The sequence below is a fragment of the Bos indicus genome, chromosome 5, assembly GCF_029378745.1.
Source record: "Bos indicus isolate NIAB-ARS_2022 breed Sahiwal x Tharparkar chromosome 5, NIAB-ARS_B.indTharparkar_mat_pri_1.0, whole genome shotgun sequence".
In the NCBI taxonomy this organism is placed as follows: domain Eukaryota; kingdom Metazoa; phylum Chordata; class Mammalia; order Artiodactyla; family Bovidae; genus Bos; species Bos indicus.
Genome location: NC_091764.1, coordinates 59,498,704 through 59,519,748, shown reverse-complemented (window position 1 = coordinate 59,519,748; position 21,045 = coordinate 59,498,704). Strand labels below are relative to the sequence as shown.

The window sequence follows — 21,045 nt, the reverse complement described above, 5'->3', positions numbered from 1 at the left end:
TGACAGTAGTAAATAAATTGAAAATACTTTTACCTTATTTAGCTCAATATGTTTCATTTTCCTTATTTATGTAGGCCAACTTTGAAAATAGAATAAAATAGACATTATTGGCATAATTGAAAACATCCAAAATTCACTAAGTGAAGATAAAGTTCTCTAATGGAATTTTCAAATATTTTCCTTTTCTCAGGTCAAAGCCATTCTCCCAATATATACATTTTTATTGCCTCTTTAAAAATATTTCATTTCCATTAACAGTCATTTAAAAAATATCACAGTCATTTAAACTTCTTTTTGAGGCAGAGAAAGAAGGTAGTGAATATTCCAATCCTTACACTGCAGTGAATGACTTTCTACCAAGGCTCCATCAATTCAAGACATCTCACGGTTTAGATAATGTAAGTAAACTTCACTGATATACATAAATGGAAATCCCTTTCCTGAATTCTGTTACACCTTAGGTGTTTTAAGATAAATATACTTGGGTAACCATGGATATTTAAAGACCATAGTAACTTGCATCGTCCAGAGTCCATGATCATGAACTTGAGTATGGGTAGTGGTGTTTATGATGGTGTTAGTTGTTTAATGCCTGTGAAACCTTCCTCAGGATATTTCAGCATTGAATTTTTGCTCATCTTCTGTGATGGATTCCATTGGGAGAGGAGTAATCGTAATGTCAATTATGGTGCCATAAGTGAAGACTCTTGGGCTGTTGTCCACGAGGACTGAAGTAACCTTAGGTACAAACAAATAGTCTAATAATAGTCAAAAACAAGGGGAAAAGAGAAAAATTCACTTGAAATTATTACCTATATATCTTGATATAGCTATGTTTCAGGATATGACAAATGCTGTCTAAATCACAAATTCAAAGACAGATTATGGTTGCTAATGTTGTTCTCCTATATTTAAATACCAAACAGTTAAAAAATATACTGAAGGGAAAGATAACATTCATACAAGTAACTTTATATCTTTAGCAAAAATGCTTATGAGATTAGGATCTCTATTTAAAAATTCCTTTAAAACTGCAGTGTGACTGAGACTACATTAACATCAGAGACATACTACTCTATTTAGTAAGCCCAACTTGATAAGAATGTCATTTTTCTAAAATATTTTTATCAGTTAATTTTAATATTATTTTTTAAAAACCAGTTTTTAAATTAAAAATTATGTTTAGAATTTATCTGGGTTTTTAAAGTGTATAGATAGCAAAAATGATGTGGGGCCAGAGCTTCTCTTTTTTTGTAATTCAGTATTAGTAAGAGCTTCATCAGTTTAGGAAGAGAAGGTCAATTGGATATTTTATTATTATTTTTTCTTTTTTTTTAATTTTATTTTTAAACTTTAAAATATTGTATTGGTTCTGCCATATATCGAAATGAATCAGCCACATGCATACATGTGTTCCCCATCCTGAACCCTCCTCCCTCCTCCCTCCCCATACCATCCTGCTGGGTCGTCCCAGTGCACCAGCCCCAAGCATCCAGTATTGTGCATCAAACCTGGACTGGCGACTCATTTCATATATAACATTATACATATTTCAATGCCATTCTCCCAAATAATCTCACCCTCTCCCTCTCCCACAGAGTCCAAAAGACTGTTCTATACATCAGTGTCTCTTTTGCTGTCTTGTATACAGGTTTATCATTACCATCTTTCTAAATTCCATATATATGCGTTAGTATACTGTATTGGTGTTTTTCTTTCTGGCTTACTTTGTATAATAGGCTCCAGTTTCATCCACCTCATTAGAACTGATTCAAATATATTCGTTTTAATGGCTGAGTAATACTCCATTGTGTATATGTACCATAGCTTTCTTATCCATTCATCTGCTGATGGACATCTAGGTTGCTTCCATGTCCTGGCTATTATAAACAGTGCTGTGATGAACATTGGGGTACACGTGTCTCTTTCAATTCTGGTTTCCTCAGTGTGTATGCCCAGCAGTGGGATTGCTGGATCATAAGGCAGTTCTATTTCCAGTTTTTTTGAGGAATCTCCACGCTTTTCTCCATAGTGGCTGTACTAGTTTGTATTCCCACCAACAGTGTAAGAGGGTTCCCTTTTCTCCACATCCTCTCCAGCATTTATTACTTGTAGACTTTTGGATCATAGCCATTCTGACTGGCGTGAAATGGTACCTCATATGTTTAGTTAGTTATATTAAACTGAGAAACAAGAGTTTCTGCAAAGTCAAGACTGTTGACCTTGGAACACATAGGCAAAAGCAGAATTTGAAAGCTCAATCTGATTTCTGATAGTATTTTCTTAACTCTTAATGGTTGAAGTGAAGTGAAGTGAAGTCGCTCAGTCGTGTCTGACTCTTTGCGACCCCATGGACTGTAACCCACCAGGCTCCTCTGTCCATGGGCTCATTCAGGCAATAGCACTGGAGAGGATTGCCATTTCCTTCTCCAAACTCTTAATGGTTAAATATTATTAATCGTAATTTCTTCTTTATTTTATGAGGCCGCATTTTCCCAGTGAGAGATTCTTAAACATTGAAATAATTTTCACTTCCACGAGACCTCATTTTATTAACCACCCCAATATTCAACTTAGTTTATCCATGGTTTTAAAGATATTCCCTCTCTTCACTGTCTCATGTAAGACTGCTGTCATTAAAACAATCATAACCTCTCATTTGGATAATCAGAGGCTTTTTGTGATTCTCTTCTTCCATGAATATTTAGCTACAGAAAGTTAAAATGCAATTTTTCTAAAATACAAGTTTGAACACAATATATCCTTTTAAAAATCCACAGTGCTTCCTGCTGCCTGCAGAATAAAAGAAATTTTCCTTGTCTTGTTATATAGGTTTGTATGAGTTCCATGAATTGCCTTCTAGGTTTCTCTTATTCCCTCTCTTGTGCATTTAAATCAAGACCTAAATTTCAGGAAACTTTGAAATTTTCCTTGATCATTTAGATGACTCATCTTTAAAGACTGCACTCTATACATATTTCTATATTTGCTTGTATTCACTTGGTTTAACATATGGCATGTTAGCTCTCTAGTCAGATATTTTCCCCTCAATTACTGTGACCTCAAGTAGAGAAATTACTTATGCCTAGGAATTTTTATAGGGCAAAGAGTCCATCAAAATTCAATAAATATTGGATTGATAAAAGAATTCTCACTAAGGCACATATAGCAAAATATTAAATTTACTCATTTATTTTATTACTGTTTTCTTGTAAAAAGGAAGGATATAAAAACTAATTTATCAGATTAATCAATATTCAAATGATGTGGAGATATAATAACATGTCAGAGAAACCATGAAATAAATTCATTAGCCTCTGGGCAATTAAGAGTTACTTACATGTCATCCCTCAGACTGTGCACTGCAGAGAGATTCTCTCACAAATAGTTCACAAAGATTTCTTCAGTAAATATAATATTTCATTTGCTTATTACATTACCTTGTGCTACCTCTACCAAGTACATTTATATCCACATAAAACATGTTACTAATGCAAGAAAATTGAAGATGAAGCATAGAGAAAGTCATTCCAGTCTTGAATCAAAACAGGCAAACCATAGTCCATGTACTTTTTAGCTGTAAGTACATGGAATTCTAATAAATGAAAACTTTATGATTAAATATTTCTAAGATCAATGGGTACAACTTTTTAGTCAGTTGCTTCCCCAAGTTGTTATAATTCCCAGGACTTTCATTTACATCACTGTAAAAGTAGAATTAAGTATCTTTTCTCTAGGCTCTTTCTCAGAGCTTCTTTGACATCTTTGTTCCTCAGAGAGTAAATCAAAGGGTTCAACATAGGAGTGACTAGGGTGTAACATAAGGAAACCACTTTACTGAGCTCAGGAAATGTATCAGGAGTGAGATACATAAAAAATACAACACCACAGAGTACACTCACGACTCTTAGGTGAGAGCTGCAAGTGGAGAAGGCTTTCTTTTGCACCTCAGTGGAGCATATTTTACAACTGTGGATACAATATATATATATATATATATATATATATATATATATGACACAATAATGACAATTATGGTAGGCAAAATGATAATGCTGTACAAGAAAAAAGAAACCAACTTATGAGTATAGAGATCAGAACAAGAAATCTTCTGAAGTGGATGGTCATCACAGTAAAAATGGTCAATGGTTCGAGATGCACAAAAGATTAAGTAAATGTCATGCTGGTTTGAAGAACTGAGCTGATGCAGCCAAAAAAATAGGAACCAGCCACCAACTGAACACAGAGATGTGTTGACATCTGGACAGTGTAGAGGAGTGGGTTGCAGATGGCAATGAAGTGGTCATAAGCCATGACTGCTAGGAGAAATCCTTCAGTCACAATGAAGAGAGCAAAGAGAAAGAACTGGCTAATATAGCCTGCAAATGAGATGGACTTGCTCTCAGACCAGAAGTTGCTCATAGCCTTGGGTGCAATAACAGAAGAATAGAAGAGATCAATGAGGGAGAGGTTTCCAAGGAAAAAATACATTGGTGTGTTCAGCCGGGGGTCAGTCATAATAATGACCATCATGCCAACATTTCCTAGAAGGATCATGGTGTAGATAAGCAGAAATAGCAGGAAGAGGAGAATGTGAAGTTCTGAGCGGACCCTGAAGCCGACAAGAATGAAGTCAGTCGCTTCTGAGTAGTTGCTTGTTCCCCTGTCACCCATGGCAGACAAATGCTGAGAGGTGAAAGGCAAAAGGCAAAAGAAATGAAATTGCGACTGAGTCATCAATTCGTTAATATGCTCTTATATGTAGCTATACATTATTTACTTCTTAATGAGAAAAGGTATACAAAACTACTTTAACATCAATAAGATTCATGCATTTGGATTTAGATATTACTAAACTTCAGGAATTGTTATTCTATTAGACAATGAAAGAAGTTATATGGTTATTTTATTTAAATCATACATTGGCAAGGATTTCTGCAAGAAATTAGCATATTTTATTGTCTAAGATTATTCACATTCTGAATTTCTATTCTTGCTATATTTATTGTTAAAAATTATCTTATCCAAATTAGGAGTATTACATCTTATCTAAAATAAGCATATTGCATGGAATCTCTATGGTAGTGTTTATAGCCATTATGATAGCTAAGTCAGTATTTGTGTCATTACATGACAGTATTAAAAATATTTGAAATATGTTTATTTTATTTTACCTCAATATATTTAGTTTCCATTGTTAATTGGAGCCATCTTTGAAAAAATGTGATTAGACAATACTGGTATGTTAAGTAAAATCAAAAAACACTAAGTAGATAAAGTTTTCTAACTCTGCTTCTAAACATACGTTCCTTTTCTCATATCAAAGTCATTCTCCCAAATACATGAATTTTAATTGCCTCATTACAAATGTTGAACTTGCATTAATAGTCATTAAATTTTTAAAAATGTCGTAATTATTTGGCCCTCTCTTTAAAAGCAAAGAGAGAAGCTGGTGAATATTCCAGTCCTTATACCGCAATGAACAAATTTCTACCAAGGCTGCATCAATTCAAGAGATCTCACACTTTAGACTGAGAAAGTAAATTTCAGTGATATACATAAAGAAAATCCCTTTCCTGAATTCTAGTGTACCTGATATGTCTTAAAGTAAGGATAACTGGGTAACTATGGATATTTAAAGATCATAGCAATCTTGTGTCTATGATCTGTGATCATGAGCTAGTGAATCAAAAGTGGTGTTTTTAATGGCCTCAGTTATTTTTAAATCTCTGATATCTTTTTCAAGAGTATTTTAGCATTGAGCTTTTACTCATCCTCTATGAGGGATTCCACTGAGAGAGGGGTAATCATGAAGTCAATTATGGAGACATAAGTGTAGACTTCAGTGCTGTTGTCCATAAGCACTGAAATAACCTCAGGTACAGTGTAGTAATAGTCCACATACAAGGAACTTTTCCTTCTATAGTTGTGTATATCCTTTGGGAAATATTTCTGGACTTTAGTTTCTTTACTGACAAAGAAAAACTTTACGGTATTATCTCAACGTACATATCAGTAAGTATAGAAAAGAGATTTAAAAGTTTGCATATGAGGAAAGTTTTATATAAGTAAATATTTTAAGTTATGTAGTAAATTATAGTTATGATTAAAAAAAAATCACACTTCAATTTGTAATTATCTATGCTTCTTAATGTAGGTATATTTCATGATATGACAAATGCCCACTAAATCACAAATTCAAAGTGAGATATTGGGTGATAATTCTATGTATTCCTATATTTAAATACAAAACAGTTAGAGAATATATTGGAAGATATGATAGTATTCAATACATTTAAAAAATCCTTTGTAAAAATAGTTTAAGATCAGGATCTATATTTGAAAATTCTTTCAAAACTACATGGTGACTGAAAGACTACATTAAAGTCAGAGTCATAGTATACTTCTTAACAAGCCTAATTTTCTAAGAATGCCATTTTTCCTAAATATGTTTATAATTTAATTTTATTTTTAGAAAATAACTGTCTAAAGTTAAAAAAAAAGCATTTTTAGATTTTATCTGGGTTTTATAAGTGTATAGACAGCAAAATGATGTGGAACCAGGTCTTCTTTTTATTATAATACAGTATTAGTAAAAGTTTAACCAGTAGAGGAACAGAAAGTAGTTTAGATATTTTAAAAAGGAGAATACTAATTAAGGTTAGTTAAGGCCTGTTGACAATCATACATCTTTGTGAAAAACGGATATTAAGATCCACTGCTTGCTTTTAATCAGATTGCTTTTTGCTTCTTTTTTGTTTGTTTACTTTTGTTTTTGAAGTTGAGTTGTATGTGGTATTTTTTTGGCATATTTTGAATATTAACCTTTATAAGATATATTGTTTGCAAATATTTTCCCCTACTCAGTCGGCTGCCTTTTCATTTTTGTTCAAAGATTCCTTCATCTGCAAAGGTTTTCGGTTGATGTAGTCCCATTTGTTTATTTTTGCTTCTGTTTCCCTTGCCAGAAGAGACAGATCCTTCCTCCTCAAAATATATACATTGCCGAGACTGATGTCAAAGAGTTTACTGCCTATATTTTCATCTAAGAGTTTTGTGGTTTCAGAGTTTACATTTACATTTTTATCCATTTTGAGTTTACTTTTGTACATGGTATGAGAAAGTACACCAGTTTGATTCTTTTGTATGTATCTATCTAGGTTTCTCAACACCATACATTGAAGAGCCTGTCTTTCCTCATTGTGTATTCTTCCTCCTTTATTGTAGATTAATTGATGTATAATCCTGGACTTACTTCTGGACTCTCTATTCTGTTCCACTGATCTATGTGTATATTTTTGTGCCAGTACCATAGTGTTTTGATTACTTAGCATTGTAGTATAATTTGAAATAAAGGATCACAATACTTTCAGTTTTACCCATCTTTCACAAGAATGTTTCAGCTACTTGGGATCTTTTGTGTTTCCATACAAATTTTAGCATTACTTGTTGCAGTTCTGTCCAAATATGCCATTGGCATTTTAATAGAGATTGGATTGAATCTGTAGATTGCCTTGCCTAGTATTGTCATTTTAATAATATTAATTCTTCCAATCCATGAGCATGGCATATCTTTCCATTTGTTTGCGATGTCTTCAATTTCTTTGATCAGCATCTTCTAGTCTTCCAAGTTCAGATCTTTTACCTCTTTAATGAGATTTAAGTGTAGGTACTTTATTTTCTGAATGCAATTTAATTTGAATTTTTATTACTTTCTCTTTCTAGTAGTTCGCTCTTAGTATATAGAAACACTATGCTACACAGATTTCTGCATATAATTTTTTTATCGTGCAACTTTATTGATTCATATATTATTTCTAATAGATTTTTGATGGCATCTATATCAGTTTCTCTATATAGTATATTTTTTTGTAAACATTGACAGTTTTCTTTCTTTCTTTCCAATTCAGATTCTTTTTCCTTTGTTTTATCATCCTTGTCTAATTTCTAATTTTAGAGGAAGCATTTTCAGCTTTTCAATGTTAGGTATGAGGTTGGCTGGGGGCTTGGAATATATGACCTTTATTATGTTGAGATATAGTCCTTTTAGACCCTCGTTGTTGATCATTTTAGTCATAATGAATGTTAAATCTTGTTAAAAGCTTTTGTGCATCTACTGAGATGATCATATAGCTTTTATTTTTAATTAGCTAGGAGGTGATGACATTGACTGAATTGTTGGTACTGACACATACTTGCATGCTGGGGATATACCCCACTTGAAGATGGTGTATGATACTTTTAATATATTGTTCAAAAATTTTTTGTTAATATCTTGTTGAGGACTTTGCATTTATATTAAACATGATGCTGGCCTTTTGTTTGGTCGTGGTGTCCTGTCTGGTTTTGTCATCAGGGTGATGTTGGCCACATAGAATGAGTTTGAAAGCTGTTCCTTCCTCTTCAATTTTTGTTTGGTTTTTTGAGTATAACTTTATTTAGTTTAATTGGAGGCTAATTACCTTACAATATTGTACTGGTTTTGCCATACATTGACATGAATCCACCATTGGTGTACATGTGTTCCCCATCCTGAACCCCACTCCCACCTCCCTCCCCATCCCATCCCTCTGGGTCATCCCAGTGCGCCAGCCCCGAGCACCGTGCCTCATGCATCGAACCTGGACTGGTGATTCATTTCATATATGATAAATATACATGTTTGAATGCCATTCTCCCAAATCATCCCACCCTCGCCCTCTCCCACAGAGTCCTAAAGACTGTTCGATACATCTGTGTCTCTTTTGCTGTCTCGCATACAGGGTTATCATTACCATCTTTCTAAATTCCATATATATGCGTTAGTATACTGTATTGGTGTTTTTCTTTCTGGCTTACTTCACTCTATAATAGGCTCAGTTTCATCCACCTCATTAGAACTGATTCAAATGTATTCTTTTTAATGGCTGAGTAATACTCCATTTGTGTATATGTACCACAGCTTTTTTAATCTATTCATCTGCTGATGGACATCTAGGTTGCTTCCATGTCCTGGCTATTATAAACAGTGCTGTGATGAACATTGGGGTATACGTGTCTCTTTCAATTCTGGTTTCCTCAGTGTGTATGCTCAGTAGTGGGATTTCTGGGTCATGTGGCAGTTGTATTTTCCAGTTTTTCAAGAAAGCTACACTCTGTGAATTTTAGGAATAGTTTGATAAAGATAGGTGTTAACTCTCCTTGAAATGTTTGGTAGTATTCACCTGTGAAGCTGATTGTTGGAATTCTGTTTGTTGGGAGGCTACTATTACTGATTAAATGTATTTACTGGCAATCAGTCTGTTCACACTTTCTGTTTCTTCTTGATTCAGTCTTAGGGGATTATGCATTTCTAGGAATCTGTCCTTTTCTTTTAAATTGTCCATTTTATTGGCATACAGTTTTTCTCAGTATTGTTTTATAATTTGTGTTTCTGTTGTGCTGGTTGTAACTTCACTTTTATTTATGATTTTATAGATTTGGGTTCTCTCTCTTTTTTTCTGATGAGTCTAGCTAAAAGCTTATCAATTTTGTTATCTTTGTAAATATCAGATATTTGCCTCATTAGTCTTTTCCATTTTTTTTAGTCTCTATTTTATTTATTTCTTCTATGATCATGCTTTTGCTTACTACCCACTTTGTAGTCTGATTGTCTTTTTTTTTTTTTGATTGTCTTTTAATTTATTCTTTTCTCAAGTTGTTTTATATATAAGATTGCTTATTTGAGATTTTTCTTCTTTCTAGAGGTAGAATTATACGAGTATAACCTTCTCTCTTAGAACTTCTTTTGCTCCTTCCCACAATTTGGATCATTGTCTTTCATTTTCAATTGTTTCCAGTTATTTCAATTTCTTCATTGATTTCTGCAATGACCCACCATTTGTTTTATAGAAAATTATTTCATTCCCACATGATTTTGTCTCTGAAGGTTTTCTGCAGCTATTTTATTATACTTGATTTCTAGTCGCTCATCTCTGTGGTCAGAAAAGATGTTTATTATGATTTCAGTCTTCCTAAATTTACTGAGACTTGATTGTGGCCTAGCATGTGATATATCCTGAAGAATTTTCTATGTCCACTTGAAAAGAGTGTATATTCTGCAGTTTTTGGATGAAACTTCTGCATATGTTATCTTTAATATGTTGAGATATAATCCCTCTAGACTCTCATTGTTCAGCATTTTTATTATTAATGGATGTTTAATCTTGCAAATGGTAAAGCGTCTGCCTGCAATGCAGGAGACCTGGGTTTGATCCCTGGGTTGGGACGATCCCCTGGAGAAGGAAATGGCAACCCACTCCAGTATTCTTGCCTGGAGAATCCCATGGACGGAGGAGCCTGGGGGGCTACAGTCCATGGGGTTGCAAAGAGTCGGACATGACTGAGCAACTTCACTCACTCACTCACTTAATCTTGCAAATTTTTTGTGCATTTATTTAGATGATCTGATAACATTTATTTTCAATTAGTTAAGAGGTGACCACATTGGCTGAATTGTTGATATTTATATGTCCTTACATGCTGGGGATAAAGACTACTTGAAGATGGCATATATAGGTTACTCTATATAGGAAGATGACATATATATATATATATATATACACATATATATATATATATATCTCAACATGTATGTTGGAGATATGTCTCTAAGACTTGGAAATGGTGAACCTGAAAGAACAACACTTGGATAGTCTCTGCAAGGACTGACAAGTTTATTTCTGCAGTCAAGCCTTTTTATAGGAGCAAGGAACAAAGAGCTTAGAGCATACAGCCAGCAGAACACATACAAGGCTAGGATATAATCAGTAAAAGATACTTCAAGGAACAGCGCATTCTTAACGACCCATGTATTTATCCATGACCCATTGTCTCAAGAAACGTCTTTAATGTTTGTTGTTAAATCTAGGCGCTGAGCATAGCCAAAGGCAGGAAATGTTCTTCAGCAATCAGTACACAAATGCCTGGGTACTTCTGGCCCTTTGCCATTTTCCCACGGACTTTCTCCTTCAAGGCTATTTAGCACTGTGCCTCCCAACTTATCCTCCTTTTGTTTTTAGTTTAAGCATGACAGCTGTTAGTTGGACTCCATCGTAGGAGGCACAGAGTCTTGAGTAGAGACATCTGTGTAGAATTGTGTAGTGACATACCAGATAGGGTTCCTACTGTAACAATAGATAGTAGACTAAGAATGCCAGCAATAATCCATCCTTTTATGTGCCTCCTTAAGCCATATTTGAGCAAAACTTAGAGAAATACAGAGTTGGTCCATGGTTCTGTTAGGTTAACAGGAAGCCACAAATCAGATCTTTGCTTGACTATTGCAATGTTGACCTAATGATATGAAATAGTATGGTTTAAACACATATACAAGGTGCATGCTGTACAGTTAACAATCTTAGCAGAAAGATCTATATCGAAGTTACCTACAATAAACATGTACGGGAGGTGCACACAAGATTGGACATAACCTGTACTATTGTATAAAAAGGTATAGTTTTGAGGTTTTTAAGGCTTTCCCAGTCCCATACACATTGGCAAAGCACTCCAATGCAGCAGGAATCTTCCACACATACCATTGCTCACGTCCTATGGTAGGGGTTCAGACATTGACGTTTTCTCTTCGGCTTCTCTATGGTCATTGATGAGACCCTTCACGTCAGCTGCGTCACCTGTCTGGGGAGTCTGGTCTTGGGGTCCTTCTTGGTAATGGACATGGCGAAGTGGAACCTAGATTTCTTCTCCATCTGCAACGACGAGACTGTAACGTCTGCCTAGGAGTCATAAGATTCCTGGCAACCATTGATTAAACTGCTTATACCATATTGGTGTGTTGGCTTCTAACAGTTTCTTAGTGTTTTCCTCTGCAAAATGTCTGTCTTCACGAGTATCAGAACTATCTTTTAGTAAATTAAAAAAATTTAAGGAATAAAGAGTTAAAGATAATAACTATTGAGGGTTCATAGGATAAGAAGTGTATCTCCTCTTCCATATTCCCCCTTTCTGTTTTAACAAATGAGTTTTAAGAGTACAATGGGTTCTTTCGATAATTGCTTGACCCTGGGGATTGTAGGGTATCCCCGTGATGTGTGTTATATTCCATTCCATTAGAAATGAACGAAATGAGTGAGAGATAAATGCAGGCCCATTATCTGTTTTTAAGACTGAAGGTATTCCCATAACAGGGAAGCTTAGTAAAAGTGGGGAAATGGTGTGTTTGCTGGATTCTGAAGAGACAGGCACTGCCCATATAAAACCTGAAAATGTATCCACGGAGACAAAAAGCAAAGAAAACTTTCTGAAGGAGCAATGAGTGAAGTCAGATTGCCAAAGGGAGTTCAGCTGTTGCCCAGGAGGATTAACTCCTGAAACTGTGGTACATAAGTGCAGAGGAGTGCAGACATCACAGGATTTAATGATATGTCTTGCTTCAGTGAGAGGAATATGGTATTTAGAGTGCAAACTTTTAGCATTGGTATGAACATTAGTGTGTTCGTCCATAGCAGATGTAAAGACAGGAGCTATGAACTTATCAACAGCATCATTCCCTGCTGCCAGGGGCCCAGGTAAACCTGAATAAGCATGTATATGTGCAATGAAGAAAGGTTCCGTACGTGATCGAATTAAGGCTTGAGTCTTTGAAAAGAGAATATATAATTCTTCATCTAGGTTGTATAAAAAGGCGGTAACAAAATCGGGGAAAAGGGAAGCAAGGTATTTGGAATCAGTATAAATATTGAGGATGATGGTTGAAGAAACAAAAGAGCATATAAAGCATACAATTCAACTCTTTGTATTGAAGAATAGGTAGTGGGTAATTTCTCTTTGATATCAGGGCTGACAATCCCAGCTATGCCTTTCTTGTTGCCGTCAATGAAATAGGTAAATGCATTTGAAATAGGCTGGGAGGCAATGATATTAGTTACTATAAATTTAGTAAATTGTAGGAAGTCCCATAATTTTCCTTTCAGCAAATGGAATGAGATAAGGTTCTGAAACCCACTTAATGCTATTTGCATGGTCATGTTATACTGTAAGGCAATTTGTAATTCCTTTTTTGTCAAAGGACATGTATTGCATATGGATCAAATCCAGTTAAGGTTTGTACATGGTTCCTTCCTGATACAATTAGCTGTCCTATTTTCTCAATGTTTGATACGATTTTCTTTGACTGCTTAGTATGTAGATATACCCATTCTATCGGGCTGTTTTGAGCTATGATTGCAGTAGGTGAATGTTTGGTGGGGAATATATATAAATAGATCGGTTGGGTATGGTCCAGCCGAGTTGAGAAAGACTGTTGAATGTGTCTTTCAACAAATTTTAATTCTTCTTTCGCTTTTTTTGTTAGCTGTCTAGGACTATTAAGGTCAGGATGTCCCTCTAAAATTTTAAATAAATTTTGTAATGCATAGGTGGGAATGCCAATAGATGACTGAAGCCAATTAATATCTCCTATCAATTTTTGAAAATCGTTTAATGTGCGTAGAGAATGCACAGAGATTTGAGTTTTTTGAGGTTTTATCTTAGACTCTTCCATAACATGTCCTAGGTAATTAAAGGGTGCTTTCAATTGAATTTTATCTGGCGCAACAAGTAGGCCATGATTTTGAAGAGTGGAGGTGACTTTGTCATATAACTGTTGTAAACAAAGTTCAGATTCCATGGAAAGTAGTATGTCATCCATATAATGAATTATGAAGGCAGTAGGATATTTATCTCTACTGGGTTGTAATAAAGCAGATATGAGATATTGGCAAATGGTAGCAGAGTTCCTCATCCCCTGAGGTAAAACCTTCCATTGAAATCTTTTAACAGGAGCCATGCGATTTATCGAGGGAACTGAAGAAGCAAAACGTTTTCTATCTTTAGGATGCTTAGGTATAGTAAAAAAGCAGTTTTGTAAATCAATAATAATTACAGGCCATCCTTTTGGCACCATGGAAGGGGAGGGCAATCCAGGTTGTAAAGGCCCCATAGGAATCATAGTATTATTAACATTTCTTAAATCTATCAGCGTTTGCCATTTTCCTGATTTCTTTTTTATTACAAAAACAGGAGAATTCCATGGGGAAAATGAAGGCTCTGTATGATTTTTCTGTAATTGCTCATTTACTAATTGTGTGAGAGCTGCCAACTTTTCTTTAGTCAGGGGCCACTGAGGTGTCCATACTGGGGCATCAGATTCCCAATCTAGAGGCAGCAGTGTTAATTCAATGGACCCCAGCAAAAAGGCTCATTTAGAGAGACTGTGGCTTTCGTTTGTTCAAGAAAATCCCTTCCCCACAAATTAATAGGGATACTGGTAATATATGGCTTGATGTAAACTACAATTTGATCAGGACCATAAGCTTGTAAATAGGATGCACTGATGAAAGTTCATGTAGCATCAGCCTCTCCTACCCCTAACAGTCTGGAAGGAGCCACAGTCTTACCCCATTCAAGGGGCCATTCTTCAGTCCTAATAATGGAAATGTCAGCCCCTGTATCCAACATACCTGTGAAATTCCCCCTCCGCCCCCCGTATCTTTAGAGTAAGCATAGGCTTTTGATGTTCCTTTAATAAGGTAGATAGTGTGGCAGTAAGGTTGGTGCTACCAAAACCTCCCTGCCTAATTTTATCAGATGCCCTCATTGGTTTGACATATGGAAAAACTAATAATTGTGCAAACCGTTCCCCTTTTTGTAGATACACATTTCTTAATTCTACGACATTCACCATGACATGTATCTCTCCTTCATAATTTTCATCCATGACTCCAGTCAATACTACTAAACCTTTCATTGTACAGCTGCTACGTCCCAAAATTAGTCCAACTGTTCCGGGTGGGATCAGACCATAATATCCAGTGGAGATTTTATGAGGATTGTATAATTCTATCCATTCCATATCATAAGGACTAGGTATATCAATGCAAGCACTCTTAGAGGTAGCTGCTTGCAGTGTCATAATGTTGGGTCCTCCTTTCGTAGTGGGGCTAGAGGATAGCCCCTTTATTATTTTCCCTGTTGTTTTTGTTGTTCCTCTGGTGTGAATGCATTTCCATCCTTATTGAATTTGGAACGACACTCATTCAACCAATGGAATCCCCTTTTACATTTTGGGCAAACTCCCGGGAGCCTTTTTTTTTATTACAAGTAAGATTATTTTTTGGTGTTTGCACTGGCATGTGGCATTGTTTTTTCATATGGCCGGCCTTCCCGCAGTTAAAGCATTTAGCACTGGCGGGCTTTTGCACGTTGAAAGTTTCTAGTGCCGCTAATTTTGCTCTATGGGACATAGATCTGATATCTCTATAAGCTTTCAAATATTCCATAAGAGAACTGGTTTCTGAAATTGGTCTAAGTACGGATCGACATTCCTCATTAGCATTTTCAAAGGCAAGTTGTTTTAAAATAATATTTTGTAAGGTTTCATCTCTGATAGATTTTTCGATGGCATCCTTTAATTTTCCTATAAATTGGGCATATTCCTCCTCATGTCCCTGGGTAATCTTGACAATGAACCATCAGAGTTAACATTATCAACCTTTGCCCATGCTCTGCAAGAAATTTCTCTAAAGAAATGCAACATCTGAGGGGTAATATTATCTAATTGCACAGTCATATCGGCCATGGCTCCAGTTCCAGTGTGTATATCATAGGTTAAATTGGCAGGGTTACCACGACATTGCTGGTCAATCATCATTTGTTGGGCCTCATCACCATTCCACATTTGCCACTGAAGTAATTGTTGAGGATTTAGAACCATCTTTGCTACTTGAAAAAAATCCTATGGCATCCAATGATCAGCCCATCCTCTGAGGAATTCTACACAGTAAGGAGAAGTAGGTCCTTACAGAGTGCATGCTTTCTTAAAGCTGGACAACATACCAAAATCTAGACCAGCCCAAGCATTCTGGCCTTGGGCAGGCTGATCAAACTGTATTGGGAAAGCAAAAGCCACAAGCAGGCATCTCCCGAGGAGGAGTGAAATGATTAGTACGAGCAAAGTTAGCAACTGCTGTTGTAGATGGAGCAGAAGGAAAAACCTTAGGTTTGGGCTGTCCATTGAATAAAATGACCTCTGTTCTAAGTGGCTTCAGTTTTGACACATTCTGTATACATATGTCTCCAAGCTGTTTTTCCAGGGATTGTGTCTGATTAAGCATAACATTCTTATATTTCAAAGCACCTTGCATATCTTGTTCCTTAAGCTCATATTCATGTAAAGACCGAATAGTTTCTACTTCTGAATCAACATTATGTCCATCAATTTGTTCTGTGACAGCCCATATGAGTGACCATGTAAGCCACCATTGGGGGGGGAATACGGACTCCTTGCCGATATGCTCACAAAACATTATTCTTAACCCTTTTCCATATGTCTAGATCGAGCGTCCCCTCCTCAGGGAACCACGGATTATGTTCCAGTAAAATATGATAGCAGTCATTCAACTGATCTCTGGAAACATTAACAGCATTTTGTTTCAGAAAGTGATGCATTATAGAAATGAAAGGAATCTTACTGCTATGTTGTCCCATCCTGCTTACCTCTTTCTGCAGGGCTCGCCACTTTGTTCAGTCTTCCGTCAAGTCCCTGTTCCGGCGCCACTTGTTGGAGATATGTCTCCGGGACTTGGAAACGGCGCACCTGAAAGAACAACATTTGGACAGTCTCTGCAAGGACTGACAAGTTTATTTCTGCAGTCAAGCCTTTTTATAGGACCAAGGAACAAAGGGCTTAGAGCATACAGCCAGCAGAACAGGTACAAGGCTGGGATATAATCAGTAAAAGATACTTCAACGAACAGTGCATTCTTAATGACCCATGTATTTATCCATGACCCATTTTCTCAAGCAACGTCTTTAATGTTTGTTGTTAAATCTAGGCACCGAGCATAGCCAAAGGCAGGAAATGTTCTTCAGCAATCAGTACACAAATGCCTGGGTACTTCTGGCCCTTTGCCATTTTCCCACGGACTTTCTCCTTCAAGGCTATTTAGCACTGTGCCTCCCAACATTCTATCTGTCTGACATCCCAGATGGCTCAAGGTAAAGAATCTGCCTGCTAATGCAGGAGACACAGGGGACATGGGTTCAATCTTTGAGCCAGGAAGATCCCTTGGAGGAGGAAATGGCAACTCACTCCAGAATTTCTACCTGGAAAATCTCGTGGAGAGAGGAGCCTGGTAGGCTACAGTCCATGGGGTTACAAAGAGTCAGACAAAATTTAGCAACTGAGCATTATCTATCTATCTATCTATCATTCTTTCTTTCTATACATATGATTAAGTGGATGATCTCTTAGGTTTGAATGTGCATGTATGTGCGCTCAGCGCTCAGTTGTGTTGAAGTCTTTGCCACCGAAGGGCTGTAGCTCACAAGGTTCCTCTGTCCATGGAATTTTCCAGACAAGAATTCTGGAGTATGTTGCTTTTTCCCACTCCACAGGATCTTCCCAGCTCAGGGACTGAACCCATATCTCCAGTATGTTCTTCATTGGCAGGTGGATTCTTTTGCATTCTAGCAGCCTAACATTTTAAATCCATGTCCTACCTTAAATGATATTAACACAATATTTTATATCTTTTTGCTTTGGCTATCCTTATCACATATTTTGACTATAAAATATTTTTACTACTTTTGTCTTTTAAGCTTCTTATAATTTTATAAATAGTAGATCCACTACTTTATATATTTTTTTCTACCAATGATATTTCTCATTCATATTTTTCCCATTTTTGTTGTGGTCTATTTGTCCCCTGCTTAAAGTTCCTTTACCATTGCTTATAAAGTCAGTATAATGAATCTTAACCATTTTAGCTTTTATTTGTCTAGAAAAATCTTTATCTCTTCTTCAAATCTGAATAATTACATTGCTGGGTAGAGTATTCTTAGTTGCAGGTTTTTCCTTTCATCACTTTGAATGCATCATGCCCATGCTACTCATTTCTGGCCTGCCTATTTTCTACTAAAAAGTCATCTGATAGTCTTATACAAGTTTCTTTGAATATAACTATTTGTTGTTGTCTTGCTGCTTTTAAGATTCTCTAATTATCTTTAATAGTTGATAATTTAATGATAATGTGTCTTGATGTGGATCTATGTGTTAATCTAACTTGAATTGCTATACTTCCTGGACCTAGGGGTCTGTTTCCTTCCTGAGGTAGGGATGTTTTCAGCCATTATTTCTTCATATAAGTTTTCTGTTCATTTCTCTCTTTCCTTCTGCGATCTCTATAGTGTGAATGTTGGCATACTTGATGTCATCCCCAAAGTCTTAGATTATTTTAATTAAAAAAATTATTTTCTTTTTTATGGTCATCATGTGTAATTACCAATGACCTGTCTTTCAGAGCACTGATCCATTCCTCTGATCTAATCTACTGATAATTCCTTCTGGTGTGGATTTTATCTCAGTTATTGTATTCTTCAGCTCTGTTTGATTTTTATTTATAGTTTATAACTTTGCTGAAATCCTTATTATGTTCATTCATTCTCTTCCTGAGTTCCATGAGCATTTTTAGATCATTACCTTCAACTCTCTATTGAGTAGATTGATTATCTCCTCTCCGTTTAGTTCATTTTTGGAGGTGTTGTCTTATTTCATCATCTGGAATGTATTTCTCTGTCTTCTTATTTTTCCCAGTTCTCTATGTATTTTCCTGTGTACATCACTTACAGTTTTCAATCTTGGAGAAGTGACTTTGTGTAGGAAACATCCAATGAGGTCAAGAAGCATTCTCTCATTTGGGCATCAGAGGTATAGGCCATAGTGTAGCCCTCATATGGGACATGTGTACCCTTCTGTAATGGTAGGAGTTAGTATATTAGGCATGCTGGCAGGTGTGATTTGACCCCAGCTGAGTTGGCTATGTGGCTATACATTGTACATTTGCTTTGAAACCCCTGGAGGGTAAGGGATTCCATCCTCATGATTGGTTGAGTAGCCAGGGGTGGTAGGTAGTGCTGCTAGTAGCCCAAGGGAGAGTAGGGCCAGGTCCTCATGCAGCTGTCTGCTTAGCCAAGGGATAGTCAGGCTGGTGTTGGCCTCCTGGGGGTGGCGATGGGTCCCTGATTTGCTGTCTGCACAGCTCAATGGAGTTTGAGCTGGAAATGACCTGCTCGAACTGAGCATGGGTGGGTATGTCCTCCATACTGATAGGTTTAAGTTTCCAAAATGACACTTGGTAGGCTGATGTCATCACAGTAGAAAGAGCTCCTCAAAATTGGTACTTCTAAATGGCTACTTCCAGTATTCCCTTTCCAACGGGGAGTCTCAGTTGCCTTCAGCCTATCCAGGAGGCTCTCCAAGATGATCAGGTGGGTCTGACCCATGCCTCTTTCAAATTAGTGCTTGTGTACTGGGACTTAGAGTGTGTGACATTTTGTATGCACGGTTAAAGAGTGAAGATTCTGTTTCCTATAGCCTTCCAGCTTTTCCAAATAGAAAGCTTGCAGGCTATCAAAGCTAGATTTTCTGAGGGCTTATCTTCCCTGTGCAAGCCCTCCTGGACACAGAAGCCTAATGTGGGGATGTTGAACAGCTGTGTGTTCACTGGCAAGGACGTCTACATATGATGTTCCTTCCATTTGTGAGTTGCTCACCCAGAGGTGTCAGTCCTGACTATAATGTCTCTCTGCCTATCCTATCCACCTCATTATTTTTCGTACTTCAGGTCCTTAGATGTGAGAAATATTTCTGACAGTACTTAGGTTATATATATAGAGATAGCTGCTTTGTAAGTGGTTGCAATTTTGGTGTATCTGTGGGAGGAGGTAAGCTCAAGGTCTTCCTACTCTGTCATCTTTGCCACAACCCCCATCAATAATTTAGCTTCAAAAGATATAACCACAATATTAACAATGAATGCACTTCAATATACAAAGAATACATTCTCACTGAAATGTGTGTTATACTACAAATATAAAATTCAGATAACATTGAAAAAATACAGAACTTAAGATGCTTCCACATCTACTCATGAGCTATTAATTACTATGAGATCTGGCTTCCATGACAAAATCTAAACTTTGTAGAAATTAAATTAACCAACCATACATAGATACTGTACAACAAGCAGTAAATGACTGTAATTCCTGAGAAAAAGGAAACAATTCAAGAAAAATTTAAACATGAATAAAAAGCAATTGAAACAAATCAAACACAATCATAGAGTTAAAAATTAAAAAAAAAAAAACCTAACAGACTTTCAGTGATAACTGAGAAAATATTACAAATATAATTAGAAAGGAGCTGATTAGAAAATATTAGAAACTATAATGGTCAAAATTTCTTTTGAAAGTGGATAGCAACTCTAAACACGCAGATACAAGAAAATTCACAAAAACCCAAGTAAAAGGAACAGAAAGAAAATGGAATGAAGTCACAGGAGGAAAACATTTCTGAAAATGGATGAAAAATACTGTCAAAGCAACAAAAAGAAAAAAAAACATTATATATTATCAAGCAAAAACTAAAGCATAGATTTTGGTTAGAAAAATTTAAAACAGAAGACAATAGAATACTATCTTTAAAGTGGTAAAAGATAGGACAATTTAAGACCAAATGAAAACACTATATCCAGGAAAAACATGTTCTGTTTTAATGAACATGAAGGCAAAATAAAAACTCATTAGATAAAGGAAGTTAACAGAATGCATTATGCAAATTTGCACTAGAAGAAATGGTTTCTTATTTCCCAAGATAATTGTTGTGGAATCTTTGTATATTCTAGAGTAGTGATCATACAACTATAGCCTCTAGAGCAAATCATACACTCATTCATTTACCTTTTGTCTATAGCTGCTTTAACAGTATAAAGGTAGAAGTCAGGATGTAAGAAGAGAAGGTATTTCTTTCTCTTTCAGTATGCTTCTTGGATTGTTTCTTATTTTGGTTCTAGCATCTAGTGGGCAAACCTCACCATGGTTCTCAATCTTGAAGAGATTTCCAGGCTTCTGTGATACTTTAATACCACCTCTTCTCATGCCTTGCAATCACAGATGCAGCTATGACAGTCTGATCTTGCTAATACCTACGTTACTTCAAAGTCACCCCACAGAAAACCATGATTCAAAAAG

General features: G+C 36.1%; 1 pseudogene; it reads right to left on the bottom strand.

Moving 5' to 3' along the window:
- Window positions 1–731: 731 nt before the first annotated feature.
- LOC139183144 (olfactory receptor 9K2-like) lies at window positions 732–16,622 on the bottom strand (annotated as a pseudogene).
- Window positions 16,623–21,045: the final 4,423 nt, after the last annotated feature.